The sequence below is a fragment of the Amborella trichopoda genome, chromosome 10 (assembly GCF_054954075.1).
Source record: "Amborella trichopoda isolate Santa Cruz 75 chromosome 10, AtrichopodaSantaCruz75HAP2 v2.0, whole genome shotgun sequence".
Classification (NCBI taxonomy): Eukaryota; Viridiplantae; Streptophyta; class Magnoliopsida; order Amborellales; family Amborellaceae; genus Amborella; species Amborella trichopoda.
Genome location: NC_142345.1, coordinates 33,640,364 through 33,648,009, shown reverse-complemented (window position 1 = coordinate 33,648,009; position 7,646 = coordinate 33,640,364). Strand labels below are relative to the sequence as shown.

At 36.1% G+C, this 7,646-nt stretch overlaps 1 long non-coding RNA gene across 2 annotated transcripts; it reads right to left on the bottom strand.

Moving 5' to 3' along the window:
* Positions 1–306: 306 nt before the first annotated feature.
* LOC110008334 (uncharacterized) lies at positions 307–5,468 on the bottom strand. Of its 2 annotated transcripts, none has more exons than XR_002283131.2 (2): positions 5,127–5,468; positions 307–890 (listed from the first exon to the last, which is right to left on the bottom strand). It is a non-coding gene; the product is annotated as an uncharacterized LOC110008334 (long non-coding RNA). The 2 variants fall into 2 exon arrangements; XR_016042548.1 differs by having other exon boundaries at positions 5,131–5,467.
* Positions 5,469–7,646: the final 2,178 nt, after the last annotated feature.

Below are 7,646 nucleotides of genomic sequence, written 5' to 3'. Positions count from 1 at the left end.
AAAGTTCTTTCTTTTCTTGTCAAATTGTTCCTTAGAATTTGCCTTTTGGGAATCCATACCTAAATGGAGAACATACCCATAATCCATCCAAATACTCCTATGAACGTAGCCAAATACACATTGCCTATATTTGATCCAACCTTCTATCAAACAAAAATTAAGCAAATCCATTTTGGGGCCAACATTCAATCATTCCATCAAACAATAAATTAATTGTGACTGTGTAGAGGAGGTAAGGGATAACATGAATCCATCATGTTAATGAAACCATCACCGTGATTATACAAACATTAGTGGATAAGATCAATCCATCAACTTGCCCTTTGATAGGCACATCATTTGTTTCCATATAATGAAGTCAAACAAAAAACAGAATTCCATAAAACATCATATTTTCTCAATAAAGAGAGAAAACTATCTTGCCATGGCCAAATAATCTGTGTGTTCCAAGTATTTGTACAAATTGAAGGCAACACGGCCATGCGTTCAAACCTTAGACATAGTTAATCATCTCAAATTTATTTGTCAAAACTCCAAACCAAAACTAGGATATTCAATTTGAAACTGTGGTAAAACAAGCAATCAAAATGTTTTATGCAAACCAAGGCGAAAACAAGAGCTTGGCTAATAATTAAGACGAACCATCTTAAACCATAAAAGGTACCCCAAGAATTAAATTTAAGAAGGTTAACTAAGGCATGACAAATATTCCAGACTATTGCCATTCCACTCTCCCTTCTAGAAATATTTCTTGTGAAAGAAACAAAGAAAAGAGGAATGTGAGTACTGCAATCTTCTAAGAAGTATAACTTGTATGGATGAATATCAACTGAAAACCACTGATCAAACACAAATGGTGAAAATGGGCAACAATCAACTCAGAATCTGATCTGCAAAAAAGTGACACATATACATCTAATCACACAGCTCAAATAAAAGGTAAAGGGAAAATCTCCAATACAAACATACATTCAACTTTCACAGTGTATGAGAATTCAAACATTCAACTTTCAAAACATATATGAATTCAAACATTCAACTTGCACAAGTAACCCAATTATCAAAGGAAAAAGTTTATATAGAGCAGAGGCTCTAAACAATCAAATTAGAGCCTACCTCAAAAATTTCCCTAGAAGAGGTAGTTTTGATTTCCAAATATCCTCAAATTGATCATCTCGACATCAAGATGCATGGAAATGAGACAAAAAATGGACTTTAAGTTTTTGAAATAGTGCATCTTATAAGGCATTTTTGGACCGTTAATTTTCAAGATTTCATAGATACATAGTTTTTGAAGCTTTAAATTTTATAATTAAAGATGAAAACATATTATAAAGCTATCACAAAGATTTCCTATATTGAAAATGTGAAAAATATAGAAACCTACACTGATGTTTAGGAACAATATTTTCCTTCCTCTTATGTGTACCCATATCAGGAAGTTGGTTCATTACATATGTTAGTTTCTTTAGTAGTACACAACTTTGTAACCCTATAAATTGGGGCTCTTGTTCACATCTTTGATAAGCTCAATAATACATCTTCATGGGGGCTTAGGGCCCAATCATACAGAAACACAGTTTCTTCACATGGTATCAGAGCGAGGTTCTCTGTGATTTTGTTTGGGCCTTCTGTCCAGGCCTTCGGTACAACTCTTTCTCCACTCGGTATTTATATCTAATCTCTTTTTGTCTCTCTGATCTATCTCTAACGATCTCTCTCAGACTTCTTATCTCTTCTCTCTCTACTGATTTATCTCTCACGATCTCTCTCTTTCTTCCTTCTCTTCTTAAAACCTTCTCTCTCCTCTCTCTGTCTCTTTCTCTCTCTATATCTCTGCTATAACCAATTTCCCTAGATGACCTTTCCCTAGATGACCTTTCTCTATACCCCGAAGCCAAAACACCCATTTCTCTTTCTTGACCCTGAAACCCCAAACTGAAGCTTCCCCCTCTCTACTATTTCGGAAAATCCACATTCTCAAATCGCCTCCTCACTTTCTCTCTCTAAGCGACCTGCAGAGACCAATTCTCTGCTCTGCTCTCCTTATTTCTCTCTCTATTGATTGAAAACATCAATAATACATCTTCATGGGGGCTTAAGGCCCAATTATATAGAAATACAATTTCTTCACATGATTCCCTCTCTTTCCATATTCTCGCCTACTTTCCATATCCCTCGCCTAGAGCCACGCCATTGCAAAGGTTTGATTCGCAATAGTTAGCCTCAGATCAAATTTGTTTGCCTCATATCTTCTTTGTTTGCCACGGATCTAAGATCACCTCAGTCACTGCTTCATTATGGTCTTGTGAGCACTTCCTCTCGTCTGGTGCATTAGTGGCCATTGCATGGTCTGGTCTCAAGCCTGACCATCCTGCTTCCTCAAAGCCCAATCCCTATCACCCTGAACACCTTCAACCCCCTTCTTGCCTTAGAGAGAGAGTCTCGTTGCTTCTCTCTGAGTAGTGGGTTCTTCTTGGATAGCATTTCCAAGGCTTCAGCCACATGGCCTCAAGAAAATTTCTCTCCTCCTTTTACTAATTCATGTTGCCACTCTGCCACTACGTGGGGTTTGGTTATTGTTACTGCTGGGTACAATGGGTTTATCCGGTCTTTCCAAAACTATGGAATTTAGCAGGTCTCATCTTGATCTCTTTCTAACAACGAGAGACTTGCAACATCTTACCGTCAACTTGGATTATCCGATCTGGAGGAGAATACTGGAAAATCTGATGTTCTCTCTTATTCTGATTACACAAGTCCCCCTGTATAAATTGCATGCTTCAAAGTTTTCATGCTATTCCCTCGTGTCTTTGGTATTGTGTGCTTTCAATCTTGAACCCCCATTTGTTTTGAAAGGCTTTTCCTCGCTCAAGTTTCTCTCTCTACATGTTTTTCACTTTGAATAGGTAAAGCTCACGTCTTCAGGAGAGTGACAAAAGCCTTGACTGTAAACTCTCCTTTGAAAAACGTCCTCGAAAAACAGCCTTTAATACTCGCTTTGTCTCCGTAATCTCTAGACCCCAATTTGAAGTTCCTCCTCTAGATCGGAAACCCCATCTGAAACTCTCTTTGACATCAATACTCTAAAATTAACCCTCCAAAACCCTTCTGAAAAACCGGTACAAAAACAAAAAAAACCCTCTTAAAATTTGTTGTATGTTTGAGTTTGCTTGTTCTATTACTCGTTCATGTCTGTTTTGGTCTGCGAGCTGCTGAATCCATCTCAGATCCACACCGAGTTATGTTGGCTCTTCCATATGCCATTATGTTTTCTCTGTTGTCTCAACGACTTATTTGTGTCTCTGGTGAATATCTGAAGTTTTTGTTCATTGATGAACTCCGATTTGCCGCTCTGTTCTTACCTTCTATTTTTTTTTAAGCTTGTCGATCCACCACTGCTCCGTCGCTGACTTTTGTACTTGTTGATCAAGCATCTAAAAACGGCCAATCTGTACCATATGCAAAACAGCCACCGAGTCGTGTTTCAACTCTCAAATTTGTCTCTCTGTTGAGTCATGTTTCGACTCTCTGATCTCTCTCTCTACTGAATCGTGTTTCAACTTTCTGATTTGTCTCTCTGTCGAGTCGTGTTTCGACTCTCTGATCAGTTTCTCTGCCGAGTCGTGTTTCGACTCTTGGATATGTTTTGGATCTTACTGTTCTCATCTCCGAATCTAAGGTCCAATTGTACTTGTTGATCCGCTGCTGATTTTTGTTAGCTCTTCCAAGTGCCTCATGTTCGATGATCAAATTTCTCGATCCTGGTTGATGATCAAGCTTTTCGTTACTCCTGTCTGATGATCGAGTTTACTCGATCATGTCGATTCCATATGCCTATCTTTAATGATTGAGTTTTTCATTACTCAATCCTATTGGATGATGGAGTTTTCTGTTCGAGAAGTCGATTTCTGATGATCACTAATTTGTAGCTGCTCAAGCTTCTTATATTCCAGTTTTGTTCTTGACGCCCGCCGTCTTCAGTTGTCCAAACTCAAGTTGTTCTCTCTTAATGCATCTTGAGTTTGATGGAGAGAGTGGAAAATATAGAAACCTGCACTGATGTTTAAGAACAATATTTTCTTTCCTCTTATGTGGTGGTTTATGACATATATTAGTTTCTTTAGTAGTACACAACTTTGTAACCCTATAAATTGGCGTTCTTGTTCACATGATAAGCTCAATAATACATCTTAATGTGGGCTTAAGGCCCAATTATATAAAAATGCAGAGTAGTACACAACTTTGTAACCCTATAAATTGGGGTTATTGTTCACATGATAAGCATCTTAATGTGGGCTTAAGGCCCAATTATACAGAAATGCAGTTTCTTCACAGAAATCACATTTCTCGATACCATTTGAAGGTGCGCTTTACTTTGGTTTGTATAGAACTTGGCTCTATATAAACCACAACCATTATCAAAATATCACAGTAAAGAATATAAAACAAAGTATACAAGAAGAATGACTTCAAGATTGAATTTTTAATTTTGTACTTCTTTTTTTCAATTTCTACTGTTAACACAATTATCAAAAATTCTGGTAAAGAAAATTTCAAAGTATAAAAAGAGAAGGATTAGGCAGGTACAGATTTTTTACTGTTTTTTATTCCAATAACTCTCTTTAAACTTTGTCCATAAGTTCTTCCTACCTAAAAATCTCTTTGCTTTGGTAATATAAATTTAACGCCAAAGTTGCCAAAAATCATTCTTGTGCCATTGTGGGGCTGAAATTCAACGTTGCATCTAAAAATGGAATATTTGGATTGAAAAATTCTATGCTTTCCTCTTTCGAGAAATACAACAATAGGGCTGTAAATTTGGGATACGATAAAAATATTTGGACTGAGAAACTGGGATAAAAAAAATTTTAGATGAAACAATGCTGTAAATTGAGGATTCAAAAATTAGGATTGAAATTTTTGGAAGAGGATGAAGAAATTGGGAGAAATTTAATCAAAACAACTTTGTTAAAAATCTGAAAATTAGGGCTTCAAAGTTTCATACATTAGGGCTCCAAAATAGGGTTTACAGAGTTATGATAAAAAACAATGTAAACAGGGCTTATGATGCATAAAAAAAATGATCATAATAGCATAAGAAAAAGATCATAATAGCATCATACATGCCTCTGTGCAATACTCTGGTTCAAGTGAAGAACGACTGAGAGAGAGAGCACCGCTAGGGTTTGAGAGCAATCACAAATCCGTCTAGATAATGCTTCTGAGCTTCCGTGAGGGCTAGAGAGATAGAAAGAGAGCAGAAAGAAAGAGCTCCGCTAGGGTTTGACAAAGATCGCGAATCCATAAGGGCTTCGAACTTCTGTGAGGGCTTCTCAGAGAGGAGAGGAGAGGAGAGGAGAGGAGAGAAGAGAGAGAGGAGTATCATTGGCGCCTCCCTAGCGTCCAGACACTCAGAGATGGGGGATGGTTTTATACTCGCTTGAGTTAGAGAGACGAACGTCACGGAAGCAACGAGGTTTATTAACTCGATTATATAATTTGGGGAGCTCCGGTTTCAAAACAAATGCACGGGGAATGTTTCTCCACATCACTAGGGTAAGTCATGTGGATTTGTTTTATTAAGAATACAAAATTTTATCATCGGATTTATTTACATATGCATTATACACGAACCATGAGTATGTTTGGTTCGCACATAAATATTCTTACAAAATAAGGGTCGTAATAGACTCAAATTCAGACCGGCTCACAACCCAACCGGTATGCTGGATACAAGTGTGGATTTGGGTCCGGCATTTGGACCCGGTGGGGTAGGATCCGGGTCGGGTATGGGTTCTAGTGGACACTACTCGGACCCGTAAGACGTGGGATAAACACAAAACCAGAGAGAGAAATATAGGGAGAAGAGTAGAGAGATGGATGCGGCACAAGCATTGGGAGTGGCTGGAGTCCAGGTACAGGTCGGATCCCGGGTACATAGTGTCGTTATGGGTACAGGTATGAGTATAAGGTTCCCTAGACCCATCAGGTCTGGGTCCGGGTCCGCTCTGGGTCCATTTCAACCTGTTTGGGTTTGGGTTTGGGTCCGGGTCCGGGTCCTGCTTATGGGCACGGGTACGAGTATAGGGTTCTCTAGACTCATCGGCTCTGCATCCAGGTCCGGCTCTAGGTCCATTTCGACATATTTGGGTTTGGGTCCAACAGGACACGACCCGTTGCCATGCGTACCGAGAAATATTTACATATGTAAATCGCAACGGGTTTGGTTTGTGCAAATGCATATGCAAATAAAATATCATGGTAAAAAACTTTGCCATGAAATGGTCTAATTCTTGATCAAACAAAACCAGACTTATTGAGATGGGAAACATTTCCCGTGCATTTGTTCTCACACTCGGATCTATTTTTCACTATAACTATTTACAATATAATATATTATTAAAATATTTTATTTATATAAATTATATATCATATTAATAATATATTATACAATATTAGATAATATATAATATTATAATATAATACATAATATATTTTACATATTTGATAAATATATAAATGTATAATATAATATAATATAGATATATATTACTCAAAGTAATGATCCTATAGGACCCTCCCCCACCCATGCGTATAGGACCCCAAATGATCACCATTAAAGTTGGTACGGATATCTAGAAAAGTTATCACATGGGTATGAGACTTGACTTTTCTATAGATCCGTGTCAAATTTAAAGGTGATCCCTTAGGGTCCTACACACATAGGTGGGATAGGGTCCTATAGGATCATTTCTCTATTACTAATATGTATTACATATATTTATATTATATAATATAATATATATATATATATATATATATATATATATTACTACGATATTATATAAGTATTAATATATATTCTATATATAGATGATATCACACCCATCTTAATGACCAAAAATACAATTACTAAAAAAAAACTTTATATACAAAAAATAGTATATAAATGTCCAAATTTTATTGAGTATAGTGATAAATTACTCAACGTGAACACCCTACATAATATGTTAAGCCATGTTATTATTTATAAAGTAATATATAATAAGTAATATTATTATTTATTTATAAGGAGAATCTAAAGTTAGCCCACTAGATGATAGCTACAGTGTAAGCCCAACAATCTTGACCGATTTGATGGTCACGACCTCATTTCATAATATAATTTTAATATTTTTCTACAAATATAAATCATATGAAATTTGAGGTGTTCATTCTTATCATCAAGACACACCTAATAAAAATATTAAAAAATATATTTCTTAATAAATAAATTCACCAAAATACTCCTGAAATGTTTCAAGGGTATTTTGGTCGATTTAATTTTTACAAATTACTTTTTCAATATTTTTATTAGATTCTTCCAATTTTTAAAAATATATGCTCAAAATTTCAAATGATTTGGATTTATATAAAAAATTCAAATTCAAATTCAAGTACGAAATATAATCGTGACTATTGAATAGGCCAAATTCAATCTAGGTCATTGGACTTACACTATAGCTATCAGCTAGTGGGCTAACAAGATCTTTTCCCCCACACACACACACATATATGTATAAAGATTTCATGCCACCATATCATAGTAATAAAATAAACCACACTTCTAGAAAACCATGTTTTTGGAGTTTGTATGACTCTGA